Raw genomic sequence first — 20,060 nt, forward strand, 5'->3', positions numbered from 1 at the left:
GCTGGGGGCGCCAAGCCGCTAGTCCCGCCCAGGGCGCTGCGTCCAGAGCTAGGAAACAAGCAAATCTAATGGAAGCACCTGGGAGCGACCTAAACCTGAGTGTAAAAAAGGCTAATCTTCCCTCTAGACTGCCGAAGCAGTTTTAGGATACTTAAAAACGGGCCACGCTTCTTATGAAACTATGCCCATCCCCCGTACGGCGACGACTTAAAAGTGGAGCTACTCACGGCGTGCGGTGGCGTCATCACCGGGTCCTGGCAGGCGAGGTGTCCGCAGGCGGGAGCCGTCGCTTGTCGGGTCCTCCGCCGCGCAGCGCCTCAGCCGCGTAAGCCGGCTCCCTGTGAAAGAAACGAGGAGCTGCGTCATGGTGTCGACGGATCGACACCACGACGCAGTGGTATGTCCAGAGATGGGCAACATTTCAAAGACACGTATGGCCAAACCAGATATCATAAAAACGTGTCAACGTTTCATTCTTAAGACAAAGACTGAGGCCTAGTGGGTATTGTTACTTCCCGGGTGGCCCTTAGACAAAGTATAACAATCTCAAATGAAAAACCCATGCCGCTTCACCACAGTAGTAGTGAAAGCCTAGGCCTAGTGGGTATTATTACTCGCCGGGTGCCCCTTAGACAAAGTATAACAATCTCTAAGGAAAAACCCATGCCGCTTCACCACAGTAGTAGTGAAAGCCTAGGCCTAGCGGGTATTATTACTTCCCGGGTGCCCCTTAGACAAAGTATAAAAATCTCTCATGAAAAACCCATGCCGCTTCACCACAGTAGTAGTGAAAGCGCCCGTGTTATAAACCAAGGTGCTTGCCATTACACGCCTCTGCGTTTCAAAAGCAGGGCCCTTCCTGTTTCCCGACCGCGCCCGCCTTACAGTGCAGGCCCTGCTTCTAACTCTAAAATGAGACCCTGGGGTTGACTGCGGCCCGCGCCCACCCCCCACTACAATTCCGGGTGCGGCGAAGGGCGTAGCGAACACGAACAGCGCACACCGGGTGCGCATCAAACGGCCGGCACGAAGCCGGGTCCGCGATGCTGGGGGCGCCAAGCCGCTAGTCCCGCCCAGGGCGCTGCATCCAGAGCTAGGAAACAAGCGAATCTAATGGAAGCACCTGGGAGCGACCTAAACCTGAGTGTAAAAAAGGCTAATCTTCCCTCTAGACTGCCGAAGCAGTTTTAGGATACTTAAAAACGGGCCACGCTTCTTATGAAACTATGCCCATCCCCCGTACGGCGACGACTTAAAAGTGGAGCTACTCACGGCGTGCGGTGGCGTCATCACCGGGTCCTGGCAGGCGAGGTGTCCGCAGGCGGGAGCCGTCGCTTGTCGGGTCCTCCGCCGCGCAGCGCCTCAGCCGCGTAAGCCGGCTCCCTGTGAAAGAAACGAGGAGCTGCGTCATGGTGTCGACGGATCGACACCACGACGCAGTGGTATGTCCAGAGATGGGCAACATTTCAAAGACACGTATGGCCAAACCAGATATCATAAAAACGTGTCAACGTTTCATTCTTAAGACAAAGACTGAGGCCTAGTGGGTATTGTTACTTCCCGGGTGGCCCTTAGACAAAGTATAACAATCTCAAATGAAAAACCCATGCCGCTTCACCACAGTAGTAGTGAAAGCCTAGGCCTAGTGGGTATTATTACTCGCCGGGTGCCCCTTAGACAAAGTATAACAATCTCTAAGGAAAAACCCATGCCGCTTCACCACAGTAGTAGTGAAAGCCTAGGCCTAGCGGGTATTATTACTTCCCGGGTGCCCCTTAGACAAAGTATAAAAATCTCTCATGAAAAACCCATGCCGCTTCACCACAGTAGTAGTGAAAGCGCCCGTGTTATAAACCAAGGTGCTTGCCATTACACGCCTCTGCGTTTCAAAAGCAGGGCCCTTCCTGTTTCCCGACCGCGCCCGCCTTACAGTGCAGGCCCCGCTTCTAACCCTAAAATGAGACCCCGGGGTTGACTGCGGCCCGCGCCCACCCCCCACTACAATTCCGGGTGCGGCGAAGGGCGTAGCGAACACGAACAGCGCACACCGGGTGCGCATCAAACGGCCGGCACGAAGCCGGGTCCGCGATGCTGGGGGCGCCAAGCCGCTAGTCCCGCCCAGGGCGCTGCATCCAGAGCCAGGAAACAAGCGAATCTAATGGAAGCACCTGGGAGCGACCTAAACCTGAGTGTAAAAAAGGCTAATCTTCCCTCTAGACTGCCGAAGCAGTTTTAGGATACTTAAAAACGGGCCACGCTTCTTATGAAACTATGCCCATCCCCCGTACGGCGACGACTTAAAAGTGGAGCTACTCACGGCGTGCGGTGGCGTCATCACCGGGTCCTGGCAGGCGAGGTGTCCGCAGGCGGGAGCCGCCGCTTGTCGGGTCCTCCGCCGCGCAGCGCCTCAGCCGCGTAAGCCGGCTCCCTGTGAAAGAAACGAGGAGCTGCGTCATGGTGTCGACGGATCGACACCACGACGCAGTGGTATGTCCAGAGATGGGCAACATTTCAAAGACACGTATGGCCAAACCAGATATCATAAAAACGTGTCAACGTTTCATTCTTAAGACAAAGACTGAGGCCTAGTGGGTATTGTTACTTCCCGGGTGGCCCTTAGACAAAGTATAACAATCTCAAATGAAAAACCCATGCCGCTTCACCACAGTAGTAGTGAAAGCCTAGGCCTAGTGGGTATTATTACTCGCCGGGTGCCCCTTAGACAAAGTATAACAATCTCTAAGGAAAAACCCATGCCGCTTCACCACAGTAGTAGTGAAAGCCTAGGCCTAGCGGGTATTATTACTTCCCGGGTGCCCCTTAGACAAAGTATAAAAATCTCTCATGAAAAACCCATGCCGCTTCACCACAGTAGTAGTGAAAGCGCCCGTGTTATAAACCAAGGTGCTTGCCATTACACGCCTCTGCGTTTCAAAAGCAGGGCCCTTCCTGTTTCCCGACCGCGCCCGCCTTACAGTGCAGGCCCTGCTTCTAACTCTAAAATGAGACCCTGGGGTTGACTGCGGCCCGCGCCCACCCCCCACTACAATTCCGGGTGCGGCGAAGGGCGTAGCGAACACGAACAGCGCACACCGGGTGCACATCAAACGGCCGGCACGAAGCCGGGTCCGCGATGCTGGGGGCGCCAAGCCGCTAGTCCCGCCCAGGGCGCTGCATCCAGAGCTAGGAAACAAGCGAATCTAATGGAAGCACCTGGGAGCGACCTAAACCTGAGTGTAAAAAAGGCTAATCTTCCCTCTAGACTGCCGAAGCAGTTTTAGGATACTTAAAAACGGGCCACGCTTCTTATGAAACTATGCCCATCCCCCGTACGGCGACGACTTAAAAGTGGAGCTACTCACGGCGTGCGGTGGCGTCATCACCGGGTCCTGGCAGGCGAGGTGTCCGCAGGCGGGAGCCGCCGCTTGTCGGGTCCTCCGCCGCGCAGCGCCTCAGCCGCGTAAGCCGGCTCCCTGTGAAAGAAACGAGGAGCTGCGTCATGGTGTCGACGGATCGACACCACGACGCAGTGGTATGTCCAGAGATGGGCAACATTTCAAAGACACGTATGGCCAAACCAGATATCATAAAAACGTGTCAACGTTTCATTCTTAAGACAAAGACTGAGGCCTAGTGGGTATTGTTACTTCCCGGGTGGCCCTTAGACAAAGTATAACAATCTCAAATGAAAAACCCATGCCGCTTCACCACAGTAGTAGTGAAAGCCTAGGCCTAGTGGGTATTATTACTCGCCGGGTGCCCCTTAGACAAAGTATAACAATCTCTAAGGAAAAACCCATGCCGCTTCACCACAGTAGTAGTGAAAGCCTAGGCCTAGCGGGTATTATTACTTCCCGGGTGCCCCTTAGACAAAGTATAAAAATCTCTCATGAAAAACCCATGCCGCTTCACCACAGTAGTAGTGAAAGCGCCCGTGTTATAAACCAAGGTGCTTGCCATTACACGCCTCTGCGTTTCAAAAGCAGGGCCCTTCCTGTTTCCCGACCGCGCCCGCCTTACAGTGCAGGCCCTGCTTCTAACTCTAAAATGAGACCCTGGGGTTGACTGCGGCCCGCGCCCACCCCCCACTACAATTCCGGGTGCGGCGAAGGGCGTAGCGAACACGAACAGCGCACACCGGGTGCGCATCAAACGGCCGGCACGAAGCCGGGTCCGCGATGCTGGGGGCGCCAAGCCGCTAGTCCCGCCCAGGGCGCTGCATCCAGAGCTAGGAAACAAGCGAATCTAATGGAAGCACCTGGGAGCGACCTAAACCTGAGTGTAAAAAAGGCTAATCTTCCCTCTAGACTGCCGAAGCAGTTTTAGGATACTTAAAAACGGGCCACGCTTCTTATGAAACTATGCCCATCCCCCGTACGGCGACGACTTAAAAGTGGAGCTACTCACGGCGTGCTGTGGCGTCATCACCGGGTCCTGGCAGGCGAGGTGTCCGCAGGCGGGAGCCGCCGCTTGTCGGGTCCTCCGCCGCGCAGCGCCTCAGCCGCGTAAGCCGGCTCCCTGTGAAAGAAACGAGGAGCTGCGTCATGGTGTCGACGGATCGACACCACGACGCAGTGGTATGTCCAGAGATGGGCAACATTTCAAAGACACGTATGGCCAAACCAGATATCATAAAAACGTGTCAACGTTTCATTCTTAAGACAAAGACTGAGGCCTAGTGGGTATTGTTACTTCCCGGGTGGCCCTTAGACAAAGTATAACAATCTCAAATGAAAAACCCATGCCGCTTCACCACAGTAGTAGTGAAAGCCTAGGCCTAGTGGGTATTATTACTCGCCGGGTGCCCCTTAGACAAAGTATAACAATCTCTAAGGAAAAACCCATGCCGCTTCACCACAGTAGTAGTGAAAGCCTAGGCCTAGCGGGTATTATTACTTCCCGGGTGCCCCTTAGACAAAGTATAAAAATCTCTCATGAAAAACCCATGCCGCTTCACCACAGTAGTAGTGAAAGCGCCCGTGTTATAAACCAAGGTGCTTGCCATTACACGCCTCTGCGTTTCAAAAGCAGGGCCCTTCCTGTTTCCCGACCGCGCCCGCCTTACAGTGCAGGCCCTGCTTCTAACTCTAAAATGAGACCCTGGGGTTGACTGCGGCCCGCGCCCACCCCCCACTACAATTCCGGGTGCGGCGAAGGGCGTAGCGAACACGAACAGCGCACACCGGGTGCGCATCAAACGGCCGGCACGAAGCCGGGTCCGCGATGCTGGGGGCGCCAAGCCGCTAGTCCCGCCCAGGGCGCTGCATCCAGAGCTAGGAAACAAGCGAATCTAATGGAAGCACCTGGGAGCGACCTAAACCTGAGTGTAAAAAAGGCTAATCTTCCCTCTAGACTGCCGAAGCAGTTTTAGGATACTTAAAAACGGGCCACGCTTCTTATGAAACTATGCCCATCCCCCGTACGGCGACGACTTAAAAGTGGAGCTACTCACGGCGTGCGGTGGCGTCATCACCGGGTCCTGGCAGGCGAGGTGTCCGCAGGCGGGAGCCGCCGCTTGTCGGGTCCTCCGCCGCGCAGCGCCTCAGCCGCGTAAGCCGGCTCCCTGTGAAAGAAACGAGGAGCTGCGTCATGGTGTCGACGGATCGACACCACGACGCAGTGGTATGTCCAGAGATGGGCAACATTTCAAAGACACGTATGGCCAAACCAGATATCATAAAAACGTGTCAACGTTTCATTCTTAAGACAAAGACTGAGGCCTAGTGGGTATTGTTACTTCCCGGGTGGCCCTTAGACAAAGTATAACAATCTCAAATGAAAAACCCATGCCGCTTCACCACAGTAGTAGTGAAAGCCTAGGCCTAGTGGGTATTATTACTCGCCGGGTGCCCCTTAGACAAAGTATAACAATCTCTAAGGAAAAACCCATGCCGCTTCACCACAGTAGTAGTGAAAGCCTAGGCCTAGCGGGTATTATTACTTCCCGGGTGCCCCTTAGACAAAGTATAAAAATCTCTCATGAAAAACCCATGCCGCTTCACCACAGTAGTAGTGAAAGCGCCCGTGTTATAAACCAAGGTGCTTGCCATTACACGCCTCTGCGTTTCAAAAGCAGGGCCCTTCCTGTTTCCCGACCGCGCCCGCCTTACAGTGCAGGCCCTGCTTCTAACTCTAAAATGAGACCCTGGGGTTGACTGCGGCCCGCGCCCACCCCCCACTACAATTCCGGGTGCGGCGAAGGGCGTAGCGAACACGAACAGCGCACACCGGGTGCGCATCAAACGGCCGGCACGAAGCCGGGTCCGCGATGCTGGGGGCGCCAAGCCGCTAGTCCCGCCCAGGGCGCTGCATCCAGAGCTAGGAAACAAGCGAATCTAATGGAAGCACCTGGGAGCGACCTAAACCTGAGTGTAAAAAAGGCTAATCTTCCCTCTAGACTGCCGAAGCAGTTTTAGGATACTTAAAAACGGGCCACGCTTCTTATGAAACTATGCCCATCCCCCGTACGGCGACGACTTAAAAGTGGAGCTACTCACGGCGTGCGGTGGCGTCATCACCGGGTCCTGGCAGGCGAGGTGTCCGCAGACGGGAGCCGCCGCTTGTCGGGTCCTCCGCCGCGCAGCGCCTCAGCCGCGTAAGCTGGCTCCCTGTGAAAGAAACGAGGAGCTGCGTCATGGTGTCGACGGATCGACACCACGACGCAGTGGTATGTCCAGAGATGGGCAACATTTCAAAGACACGTATGGCCAAACCAGATATCATAAAAACGTGTCAACGTTTCATTCTTAAGACAAAGACTGAGGCCTAGTGGGTATTGTTACTTCCCGGGTGGCCCTTAGACAAAGTATAACAATCTCAAATGAAAAACCCATGCCGCTTCACCACAGTAGTAGTGAAAGCCTAGGCCTAGTGGGTATTATTACTCGCCGGGTGCCCCTTAGACAAAGTATAACAATCTCTAAGGAAAAACCCATGCCGCTTCACCACAGTAGTAGTGAAAGCCTAGGCCTAGCGGGTATTATTACTTCCCGGGTGCCCCTTAGACAAAGTATAAAAATCTCTCATGAAAAACCCATGCCGCTTCACCACAGTAGTAGTGAAAGCGCCCGTGTTATAAACCAAGGTGCTTGCCATTACACGCCTCTGCGTTTCAAAAGCAGGGCCCTTCCTGTTTCCCGACCGCGCCCGCCTTACAGTGCAGGCCCTGCTTCTAACTCTAAAATGAGACCCTGGGGTTGACTGCGGCCCGCGCCCACCCCCCACTACAATTCCGGGTGCGGCGAAGGGCGTAGCGAACACAAACAGCGCACACCGGGTGCGCATCAAACGGCCGGCACGAAGCCGGGTCCGCGATGCTGGGGGCGCCAAGCCGCTAGTCCCGCCCAGGGCGCTGCATCCAGAGCTAGGAAACAAGCGAATCTAATGGAAGCACCTGGGAGCGACCTAAACCTGAGTGTAAAAAAGGCTAATCTTCCCTCTAGACTGCCGAAGCAGTTTTAGGATACTTAAAAACGGGCCACGCTTCTTATGAAACTATGCCCATCCCCCGTACGGCGACGACTTAAAAGTGGAGCTACTCACGGCGTGCGGTGGCGTCATCACCGGGTCCTGGCAGGCGAGGTGTCCGCAGGCGGGAGCCGCCGCTTGTCGGGTCCTCCGCCGCGCAGCGCCTCAGCCGCGTAAGCCGGCTCCCTGTGAAAGAAACGAGGAGCTGCGTCATGGTGTCGACGGATCGACACCACGACGCAGTGGTATGTCCAGAGATGGGCAACATTTCAAAGACACGTATGGCCAAACCAGATATCATAAAAACGTGTCAACGTTTCATTCTTAAGACAAAGACTGAGGCCTAGTGGGTATTGTTACTTCCCGGGTGGCCCTTAGACAAAGTATAACAATCTCAAATGAAAAACCCATGCCGCTTCACCACAGTAGTAGTGAAAGCCTAGGCCTAGTGGGTATTATTACTCGCCGGGTGCCCCTTAGACAAAGTATAACAATCTCTAAGGAAAAACCCATGCCGCTTCACCACAGTAGTAGTGAAAGCCTAGGCCTAGCGGGTATTATTACTTCCCGGGTGCCCCTTAGACAAAGTATAAAAATCTCTCATGAAAAACCCATGCCGCTTCACCACAGTAGTAGTGAAAGCGCCCGTGTTATAAACCAAGGTGCTTGCCATTACACGCCTCTGCGTTTCAAAAGCAGGGCCCTTCCTGTTTCCCGACCGCGCCCGCCTTACAGTGCAGGCCCTGCTTCTAACTCTAAAATGAGACCCTGGGGTTGACTGCGGCCCGCGCCCACCCCCCACTACAATTCCGGGTGCGGCGAAGGGCGTAGCGAACACGAACAGCGCACACCGGGTGCGCATCAAACGGCCGGCACGAAGCCGGGTCCGCGATGCTGGGGGCGCCAAGCCGCTAGTCCCGCCCAGGGCGCTGCATCCAGAGCTAGGAAACAAGCGAATCTAATGGAAGCACCTGGGAGCGACCTAAACCTGAGTGTAAAAAAGGCTAATCTTCCCTCTAGACTGCCGAAGCAGTTTTAGGATACTTAAAAACGGGCCACGCTTCTTATGAAACTATGCCCATCCCCCGTACGGCGACGACTTAAAAGTGGAGCTACTCACGGCGTGCGGTGGCGTCATCACCGGGTCCTGGCAGGCGAGGTGTCCGCAGGCGGGAGCCGCCGCTTGTCGGGTCCTCCGCCGCGCAGCGCCTCAGCCGCGTAAGCCGGCTCCCTGTGAAAGAAACGAGGAGCTGCGTCATGGTGTCGACGGATCGACACCACGACGCAGTGGTATGTCCAGAGATGGGCAACATTTCAAAGACACGTATGGCCAAACCAGATATCATAAAAACGTGTCAACGTTTCATTCTTAAGACAAAGACTGAGGCCTAGTGGGTATTGTTACTTCCCGGGTGGCCCTTAGACAAAGTATAACAATCTCAAATGAAAAACCCATGCCGCTTCACCACAGTAGTAGTGAAAGCCTAGGCCTAGTGGGTATTATTACTCGCCGGGTGCCCCTTAGACAAAGTATAACAATCTCTAAGGAAAAACCCATGCCGCTTCACCACAGTAGTAGTGAAAGCCTAGGCCTAGCGGGTATTATTACTTCCCGGGTGCCCCTTAGACAAAGTATAAAAATCTCTCATGAAAAACCCATGCCGCTTCACCACAGTAGTAGTGAAAGCGCCCGTGTTATAAACCAAGGTGCTTGCCATTACACGCCTCTGCGTTTCAAAAGCAGGGCCCTTCCTGTTTCCCGACCGCGCCCGCCTTACAGTGCAGGCCCTGCTTCTAACTCTAAAATGAGACCCTGGGGTTGACTGCGGCCCGCGCCCACCCCCCACTACAATTCCGGGTGCGGCGAAGGGCGTAGCGAACACGAACAGCGCACACCGGGTGCGCATCAAACGGCCGGCACGAAGCCGGGTCCGCGATGCTGGGGGCGCCAAGCCGCTAGTCCCGCCCAGGGCGCTGCGTCCAGAGCTAGGAAACAAGCAAATCTAATGGAAGCACCTGGGAGCGACCTAAACCTGAGTGTAAAAAAGGCTAATCTTCCCTCTAGACTGCCGAAGCAGTTTTAGGATACTTAAAAACGGGCCACGCTTCTTATGAAACTATGCCCATCCCCCGTACGGCGACGACTTAAAAGTGGAGCTACTCACGGCGTGCGGTGGCGTCATCACCGGGTCCTGGCAGGCGAGGTGTCCGCAGGCGGGAGCCGTCGCTTGTCGGGTCCTCCGCCGCGCAGCGCCTCAGCCGCGTAAGCCGGCTCCCTGTGAAAGAAACGAGGAGCTGCGTCATGGTGTCGACGGATCGACACCACGACGCAGTGGTATGTCCAGAGATGGGCAACATTTCAAAGACACGTATGGCCAAACCAGATATCATAAAAACGTGTCAACGTTTCATTCTTAAGACAAAGACTGAGGCCTAGTGGGTATTGTTACTTCCCGGGTGGCCCTTAGACAAAGTATAACAATCTCAAATGAAAAACCCATGCCGCTTCACCACAGTAGTAGTGAAAGCCTAGGCCTAGTGGGTATTATTACTCGCCGGGTGCCCCTTAGACAAAGTATAACAATCTCTAAGGAAAAACCCATGCCGCTTCACCACAGTAGTAGTGAAAGCCTAGGCCTAGCGGGTATTATTACTTCCCGGGTGCCCCTTAGACAAAGTATAAAAATCTCTCATGAAAAACCCATGCCGCTTCACCACAGTAGTAGTGAAAGCGCCCGTGTTATAAACCAAGGTGCTTGCCATTACACGCCTCTGCGTTTCAAAAGCAGGGCCCTTCCTGTTTCCCGACCGCGCCCGCCTTACAGTGCAGGCCCTGCTTCTAACTCTAAAATGAGACCCTGGGGTTGACTGCGGCCCGCGCCCACCCCCCACTACAATTCCGGGTGCGGCGAAGGGCGTAGCGAACACGAACAGCGCACACCGGGTGCGCATCAAACGGCCGGCACGAAGCCGGGTCCGCGATGCTGGGGGCGCCAAGCCGCTAGTCCCGCCCAGGGCGCTGCATCCAGAGCTAGGAAACAAGCGAATCTAATGGAAGCACCTGGGAGCGACCTAAACCTGAGTGTAAAAAAGGCTAATCTTCCCTCTAGACTGCCGAAGCAGTTTTAGGATACTTAAAAACGGGCCACGCTTCTTATGAAACTATGCCCATCCCCCGTACGGCGACGACTTAAAAGTGGAGCTACTCACGGCGTGCGGTGGCGTCATCACCGGGTCCTGGCAGGCGAGGTGTCCGCAGGCGGGAGCCGTCGCTTGTCGGGTCCTCCGCCGCGCAGCGCCTCAGCCGCGTAAGCCGGCTCCCTGTGAAAGAAACGAGGAGCTGCGTCATGGTGTCGACGGATCGACACCACGACGCAGTGGTATGTCCAGAGATGGGCAACATTTCAAAGACACGTATGGCCAAACCAGATATCATAAAAACGTGTCAACGTTTCATTCTTAAGACAAAGACTGAGGCCTAGTGGGTATTGTTACTTCCCGGGTGGCCCTTAGACAAAGTATAACAATCTCAAATGAAAAACCCATGCCGCTTCACCACAGTAGTAGTGAAAGCCTAGGCCTAGTGGGTATTATTACTCGCCGGGTGCCCCTTAGACAAAGTATAACAATCTCTAAGGAAAAACCCATGCCGCTTCACCACAGTAGTAGTGAAAGCCTAGGCCTAGCGGGTATTATTACTTCCCGGGTGCCCCTTAGACAAAGTATAAAAATCTCTCATGAAAAACCCATGCCGCTTCACCACAGTAGTAGTGAAAGCGCCCATGTTATAAACCAAGGTGCTTGCCATTACACGCTTCTGCGTTTCAAAAGCAGGGCCCTTCCTGTTTCCCGACCGCGCCCGCCTTACAGTGCAGGCCCTGCTTCTAACTCTAAAATGAGACCCTGGGGTTGACTGCGGCCCGCGCCCACCCCCCACTACAATTCCGGGTGCGGCGAAGGGCGTAGCGAACACGAACAGCGCACACCGGGTGCGCATCAAACGGCCGGCACGAAGCCGGGTCCGCGATGCTGGGGGCGCCAAGCCGCTAGTCCCGCCCAGGGCGCTGCATCCAGAGCTAGGAAACAAGCGAATCTAATGGAAGCACCTGGGAGCGACCTAAACCTGAGTGTAAAAAAGGCTAATCTTCCCTCTAGACTGCCGAAGCAGTTTTAGGATACTTAAAAACGGGCCACGCTTCTTATGAAACTATGCCCATCCCCCGTACGGCGACGACTTAAAAGTGGAGCTACTCACGGCGTGCGGTGGCGTCATCACCGGGTCCTGGCAGGCGAGGTGTCCGCAGGCGGGAGCCGTCGCTTGTCGGGTCCTCCGCCGCGCAGCGCCTCAGCCGCGTAAGCCGGCTCCCTGTGAAAGAAACGAGGAGCTGCGTCATGGTGTCGACGGATCGACACCACGACGCAGTGGTATGTCCAGAGATGGGCAACATTTCAAAGACACGTATGGCCAAACCAGATATCATAAAAACGTGTCAACGTTTCATTCTTAAGACAAAGACTGAGGCCTAGTGGGTATTGTTACTTCCCGGGTGGCCCTTAGACAAAGTATAACAATCTCAAATGAAAAACCCATGCCGCTTCACCACAGTAGTAGTGAAAGCCTAGGCCTAGTGGGTATTATTACTCGCCGGGTGCCCCTTAGACAAAGTATAACAATCTCTAAGGAAAAACCCATGCCGCTTCACCACAGTAGTAGTGAAAGCCTAGGCCTAGCGGGTATTATTACTTCCCGGGTGCCCCTTAGACAAAGTATAAAAATCTCTCATGAAAAACCCATGCCGCTTCACCACAGTAGTAGTGAAAGCGCCCGTGTTATAAACCAAGGTGCTTGCCATTACACGCCTCTGCGTTTCAAAAGCAGGGCCCTTCCTGTTTCCCGACCGCGCCCGCCTTACAGTGCAGGCCCTGCTTCTAACTCTAAAATGAGACCCTGGGGTTGACTGCGGCCCGCGCCCACCCCCCACTACAATTCCGGGTGCGGCGAAGGGCGTAGCGAACACGAACAGCGCACACCGGGTGCGCATCAAACGGCCGGCACGAAGCCGGGTCCGCGATGCTGGGGGCGCCAAGCCGGTAGTCCCGCCCAGGGCGCTGCATCCAGAGCTAGGAAACAAGCGAATCTAATGGAAGCACCTGGGAGCGACCTAAACCTGAGTGTAAAAAAGGCTAATCTTCCCTCTAGACTGCCGAAGCAGTTTTAGGATACTTAAAAACGGGCCACGCTTCTTATGAAACTATGCCCATCCCCCGTACGGCGACGACTTAAAAGTGGAGCTACTCACGGCGTGCGGTGGCGTCATCACCGGGTCCTGGCAGGCGAGGTGTCCGCAGGCGGGAGCCGTCGCTTGTCGGGTCCTCCGCCGCGCAGCGCCTCAGCCGCGTAAGCCGGCTCCCTGTGAAAGAAACGAGGAGCTGCGTCATGGTGTCGACGGATCGACACCACGACGCAGTGGTATGTCCAGAGATGGGCAACATTTCAAAGACACGTATGGCCAAACCAGATATCATAAAAACGTGTCAACGTTTCATTCTTAAGACAAAGACTGAGGCCTAGTGGGTATTGTTACTTCCCGGGTGGCCCTTAGACAAAGTATAACAATCTCAAATGAAAAACCCATGCCGCTTCACCACAGTAGTAGTGAAAGCCTAGGCCTAGTGGGTATTATTACTCGCCGGGTGCCCCTTAGACAAAGTATAACAATCTCTAAGGAAAAACCCATGCCGCTTCACCACAGTAGTAGTGAAAGCCTAGGCCTAGCGGGTATTATTACTTCCCGGGTGCCCCTTAGACAAAGTATAAAAATCTCTCATGAAAAACCCATGCCGCTTCACCACAGTAGTAGTGAAAGCGCCCGTGTTATAAACCAAGGTGCTTGCCATTACACGCCTCTGCGTTTCAAAAGCAGGGCCCTTCCTGTTTCCCGACCGCGCCCGCCTTACAGTGCAGGCCCTGCTTCTAACTCTAAAATGAGACCCTGGGGTTGACTGCGGCCCGCGCCCACCCCCCACTACAATTCCGGGTGCGGCGAAGGGCGTAGCGAACACGAACAGCGCACACCGGGTGCGCATCAAACGGCCGGCACGAAGCCGGGTCCGCGATGCTGGGGGCGCCAAGCCGCTAGTCCCGCCCAGGGCGCTGCATCCAGAGCTAGGAAACAAGCGAATCTAATGGAAGCACCTGGGAGCGACCTAAACCTGAGTGTAAAAAAGGCTAATCTTCCCTCTAGACTGCCGAAGCAGTTTTAGGATACTTAAAAACGGGCCACGCTTCTTATGAAACTATGCCCATCCCCCGTACGGCGACGACTTAAAAGTGGAGCTACTCACGGCGTGCGGTGGCGTCATCACCGGGTCCTGGCAGGCGAGGTGTCCGCAGGCGGGAGTCGTCGCTTGTCGGGTCCTCCGCCGCGCAGCGCCTCAGCCGCGTAAGCCGGCTCCCTGTGAAAGAAACGAGGAGCTGCGTCATGGTGTCGACGGATCGACACCACGACGCAGTGGTATGTCCAGAGATGGGCAACATTTCAAAGACACGTATGGCCAAACCAGATATCATAAAAACGTGTCAACGTTTCATTCTTAAGACAAAGACTGAGGCCTAGTGGGTATTGTTACTTCCCGGGTGGCCCTTAGACAAAGTATAACAATCTCAAATGAAAAACCCATGCCGCTTCACCACAGTAGTAGTGAAAGCCTAGGCCTAGTGGGTATTATTACTCGCCGGGTGCCCCTTAGACAAAGTATAACAATCTCTAAGGAAAAACCCATGCCGCTTCACCACAGTAGTAGTGAAAGCCTAGGCCTAGCGGGTATTATTACTTCCCGGGTGCCCCTTAGACAAAGTATAAAAATCTCTCATGAAAAACCCATGCCGCTTCACCACAGTAGTAGTAAAAGCGCCCGTGTTATAAACCAAGGTGCTTGCCATTACACGCCTCTGCGTTTCAAAAGCAGGGCCCTTCCTGTTTCCCGACCGCGCCCGCCTTACAGTGCAGGCCCTGCTTCTAACTCTAAAATGAGACCCTGGGGTTGACTGCGGCCCGCGCCCACCCCCCACTACAATTCCGGGTGCGGCGAAGGGCGTAGCGAACACGAACAGCGCACACCGGGTGCGCATCAAACGGCCGGCACGAAGCCGGGTCCGCGATGCTGGGGGCGCCAAGCCGCTAGTCCCGCCCAGGGCGCTGCATCCAGAGCTAGGAAACAAGCGAATCTAATGGAAGCACCTGGGAGCGACCTAAACCTGAGTGTCCTGGCAGGCGAGGTGTCCGCAGGCGGGAGCCGTCGCTTGTCGGGTCCTCCGCCGCGCAGCGCCTCAGCCGCGTAAGCCGGCTCCCTGTGAAAGAAACGAGGAGCTGCGTCATGGTGTCGACGGATCGACACCACGACGCAGTGGTATGTCCAGAGATGGGCAACATTTCAAAGACACGTATGGCCAAACCAGATATCATAAAAACGTGTCAACGTTTCATTCTTAAGACAAAGACTGAGGCCTAGTGGGTATTGTTACTTCCCGGGTGGCCCTTAGACAAAGTATAACAATCTCAAATGAAAAACCCATGCCGCTTCACCACAGTAGTAGTGAAAGCCTAGGCCTAGTGGGTATTATTACTCGCCGGGTGCCCCTTAGACAAAGTATAACAATCTCTAAGGAAAAACCCATGCCGCTTCACCACAGTAGTAGTGAAAGCCTAGGCCTAGCGGGTATTATTACTTCCCGGGTGCCCCTTAGACAAAGTATAAAAATCTCTCATGAAAAACCCATGCCGCTTCACCACAGTAGTAGTAAAAGCGCCCGTGTTATAAACCAAGGTGCTTGCCATTACACGCCTCTGCGTTTCAAAAGCAGGGCCCTTCCTGTTTCCCGACCGCGCCCGCCTTACAGTGCAGGCCCTGCTTCTAACTCTAAAATGAGACCCTGGGGTTGACTGCGGCCCGCGCCCACCCCCCACTACAATTCCGGGTGCGGCGAAGGGCGTAGCGAACACGAACAGCGCACACCGGGTGCGCATCAAACGGCCGGCACGAAGCCGGGTCCGCGATGCTGGGGGCGCCAAGCCGCTAGTCCCGCCCAGGGCGCTGCATCCAGAGCTAGGAAACAAGCGAATCTAATGGAAGCACCTGGGAGCGACCTAAACCTGAGTGTAAAAAAGGCTAATCTTCCCTCTAGACTGCCGAAGCAGTTTTAGGATACTTAAAAACGGGCCACGCTTCTTATGAAACTATGCCCATCCCCCGTACGGCGACGACTTAAAAGTGGAGCTACTCACGGCGTGCGGTGGCGTCATCACCGGGTCCTGGCAGGCGAGGTGTCCGCAGGCGGGAGCCGTCGCTTGTCGGGTCCTCCGCCGCGCAGCGCCTCAGCCGCGCAAGCCGGCTCCCTGTGAAAGAAACGAGGAGCTGCGTCATGGTGTCGACGGATCGACACCACGACGCAGTGGTATGTCCAGAGATGGGCAACATTTCAAAGACACGTATGGCCAAACCAGATATCATAAAAACGTGTCAACGTTTCATTCTTAAGACAAAGACTGAGGCCTAGTGGGTATTGTTACTTCCCGGGTGGCCCTTAGACAAAGTATAACAATCTCAAATGAAAAACCCATGCCGCTTCACCACAGTAGTAGTGAAAGCCTAGGCCTAGTGGGTATTATTACTCGCCGGGTGCCCCTTAGACAAAGTATAACAATCTCTAAGGAAAAACCCATGCCGCTTCACCACAGTAGTAGTGAAAGCCTAGGCCTAGCGGGTATTATTACTTCCCGGGTGCCCCTTAGACAAAGTATAAAAATCTCTCATGAAAAACCCATGCCGCTTCACCACAGTAGTAGTGAAAGCGCCCGTGTTATAAACCAAGGTGCTTGCCATTACACGCTTCTGCGTTTCAAAAGCAGGGCCCTTCCTGTTTCCCGACCGCGCCCGCCTTACAGTGCAGGCCCTGCTTCTAACTCTAAAATGAGACCCTGGGGTTGACTGCGGCCCGCGCCCACCCCCCACTACAATTCCGGGTGCGGCGAAGGGCGTAGCGAACACGAACAGCGCACACCGGGTGCGCATCAAACGGCCGGCACGAAGCCGGGTCCGCGATGCTGGGGGCGCCAAGCCGCTAGTCCCGCCCAGGGCGCTGCATCCAGAGCTAGGAAACAAGCGAATCTAATGGAAGCACCTGGGAGCGACCTAAACCTGAGTGTAAAAAAGGCTAATCTTCCCTCTAGACTGCCGAAGCAGTTTTAGGATACTTAAAAACGGGCCACGCTTCTTATGAAACTATGCCCATCCCCCGTACGGCGATGACTTAAAAGTGGAGCTACTCACGGCGTGCGGTGGCGTCTCCGGCGTCATCACCGGGTCCTGGCAGGCGAGGTGTCCGCAGGCGGGAGCCGTCGCTTGTCGGGTCCTCCGCCGCGCAGCGCCTCAGCCGCGTAAGCCGGCTCCCTGTGAAAGAAACGAGGAGCTGCGTCATGGTGTCGACGGATCGACACCACGACGCAGTGGTATGTCCAGAGATGGGCAACATTTCAAAGACACGTATGGCCAAACCAGATATCATAAAAACGTGTCAACGTTTCATTCTTAAGACAAAGACTGAGGCCTAGTGGGTATTATTACTTCCCGGGTGGCCCTTAGAAAAAGTATAACAATCTCAAATGAAAAACACATGCCCCTTCACCACAGAATTAGTGAAAGCCTAGGCCTAGTGGGTATTATTACTCGCCGGGTGCCCCTTAGACAAAGTATAACAATCTCTAATGTAAAACCCATGCCGCTTCACCACAGTAGTAGTGAAAGCCTAGGCCTAGCGGGTATTATTACTTCCCGGGTGCCCCTTAGACAAAGTATAAAAATCTCTCATGAAAAACCCATGCCGCTTCACCACAGTAGTAGTAAAAGCGCCCATGTTACAAACCAAGGTGCTTGCCATTACACGCTTCTGCGTTTCAAAAGCAGGGCCCTTCCTGTTTCCCGACCGCGCCCGCCTTACAGTGCAGGCCCTGCTTCTAACTCTAAAATGAGACCCTGGGGTTGACTGCGGCCCGCGCCCACCCCCCACTACAATTCCCGGTGCGGCGAAGGGCGTAGCGAACACGAACAACGCACACCGGGTGCGCATCAAACGGCCGGCACGAAGCCGGGTCCGCGATGCTGGGGGCGCCAAGCCGCTAGTCCCGCCCAGGGCGCTGCATCCAGAGCTAGGAAACAAGCGAATCTAATGGAAGCACCTGGGAGCGACCTAAACCTGAGTGTAAAAAAGGCTAATCTTCCCTCTAGACTGCCGAAGCAGTTTTAGGATACTTAAAAACGGGCCACGCTTCTTATGAAACTATGCCCATCCCCCGTACGGCGACGACTTAAAAGTGGAGCTACTCACGGCGTGCGGTGGCGTCTCCGGCGTCATCACCGGGTCCTGGCAGGCGAGGTGTCCGCAGGCGGGAGCGTCGCTTGTCGGGTCCTCCGCCGGGCAGCGTCTCAGCCGCGTAAGCCGGCTCCCTGTGAAAGAAACGAGGAGCTGCGTCATGGTGTCGACGGATCGACACCACGACGCAGTGGTATGTCCAGAGATGGGCAACATTTCAAAGACACGTATGGCCAAACCAGATATCATAAAAACGTGTCAACGTTTCATTCTTAAGACAAAGACTGAGGCCTAGTGGGTATTATTACTTCCCGGGTGGCCCTTAGACAAAGTATAACAATCTCAAATGAAAAACCCATGCCTCTTCACCACAGTAGTAGTGAAAGCCTAGGCCTAGTGGGTATTATTACTCGCCGGGTGCCCCTTAGACAAAGTATAACAATCTCTAATGGAAAACCCATGCCGCTTCACCACAGTAGTAGTGAAAGCCTAGGCCTAGCGGGTATTATTACTTCCCGGGTGCCCCTTAGACAAAGTATAAAAATCTCTCATGAAAAACCCATGCCGCTTCACCACAGTAGTAGTGAAAGCGCCCATGTTATAAACCAAGGTGCTTGCCATTACACGCTTCTGCGTTTCAAAAGCAGGGCCCTTCCTGTTTCCCGACCGCGCCCGCCTTATATCATAAAACCAGATATCATAAAAACGTGTCAACGTTTCATTCTTAAGACAAAGACTGAGGCCTAGTGGGTATTATTACTTCCCGGGTGGCCCTTAGACAAAGTATAACAATCTCAAATGAAAAACCCATGCCCCTTCACCACAGTAGTAGTGAAAGCCTAGGCCTAGTGGGTATTATTACTCGCCGGGTGCCCCTTAGACAAAGTATAACAATCTCTAATGGAAAACCCATGCCGCTTCACCACAGTAGTAGTGAAAGCGCCCATGTTATAAACCAAGGTGCTTGCCATTACACGCTTCTGCGTTTCAAAAGCAGGGCCCTTCCTGTTTCCCGACCGCGCCCGCCTTACAGTGGAGGCCCTGCTTTTAACTCTAAAATGAGACCCTGGGGTTGACTGCGGCCCGCGCCCACCCCCCACTACAATTCCCGGTGCGGCGAAGGGCGTAGCGAACACGAACAACGCACACCGGGTGCGCATCAAACGGCCGGCACGAAGCCGGGTCCGCGATGCTGGGGGCGCCAAGCCGCTAGTCCCGCCCAGGGCGCTGCATCCAGAGCTAGGAAACAAGCGAATCTAATGGAAGCACCTGGGAGCGACCTAAACCTGAGTGTAAAAAAGGCTAATCTTCCCTCTAGACTGCCGAAGCAGTTTTAGGATACTTAAAAACGGGCCACGCTTCTTATGAAACTACCACGCTTCTTATGAAACTATGCCCATCCCCCGTACGGCGACGACTTAAAAGTGGAGCTACTCACGGCGTGCGGTGGCGTCTCCGGCGTCATCACCGGGTCCTGGCAGGCGAGGTGTCCGCAGGCGGGAGCCGTCGCTTGTCGGGTCCTCCGCCGCGCAGCGTCTCAGGCGCGTAAGCCGGCTCCCTGTGAAAGAAACGAGGAGCTGCGTCATGCTGTCGACGCAGTGGTATGTCCAGAGATTGGCAACATTTCAAAGACATGTATGGCCAAACCACCCACCCACCTGCCCTATCGTAAAAACGTGTCAATTTTTCATTCTTAAGACAAAGACTGAGGCCTAGTGGGTACTATTACTTCCCGGGTGCACGTTAGACAAAGTATAACAATCTCTAATGAAAAACCCATGCCGATTCATCACAGTTGCAGTGAAAGCCTAGGCCCAGTGGGTATTATTCAGACACTGAAGTGTAAGGTGGTTACAATATTACTATTGTGAAGAATCCTGCTCAATTCATCCTTGGGAATGTGTTTCTGTTAGATTGCAAGGCAATACCGATGCCATAGTCAGTTTACAGAAACAATTTAGTTTGATTATCTGTACACAAGTGAAACCCGATTACGCTAATGGACATTACATTTCGAACGCTACAACGATTGACCAATCACAATAGTTTAGAACCCCTGACCAATCAGCGTATACTTGGCGTGTGTGGGGGTGGAGCTTTGAAGAGACACATGCTGCAATAAAGCGTTTTAGAGAGAGGTGTTTCAAATATCTATATTATTAGAAAAATAATGCGTTTTTTTGATCTTTCATTCAAACAACAGTATTGTGGAAGACCCCAACAA

Source organism: Misgurnus anguillicaudatus, chromosome 8, assembly GCF_027580225.2.
Source record: "Misgurnus anguillicaudatus chromosome 8, ASM2758022v2, whole genome shotgun sequence".
NCBI lineage: Eukaryota > Metazoa > Chordata > Actinopteri > Cypriniformes > Cobitidae > Misgurnus > Misgurnus anguillicaudatus.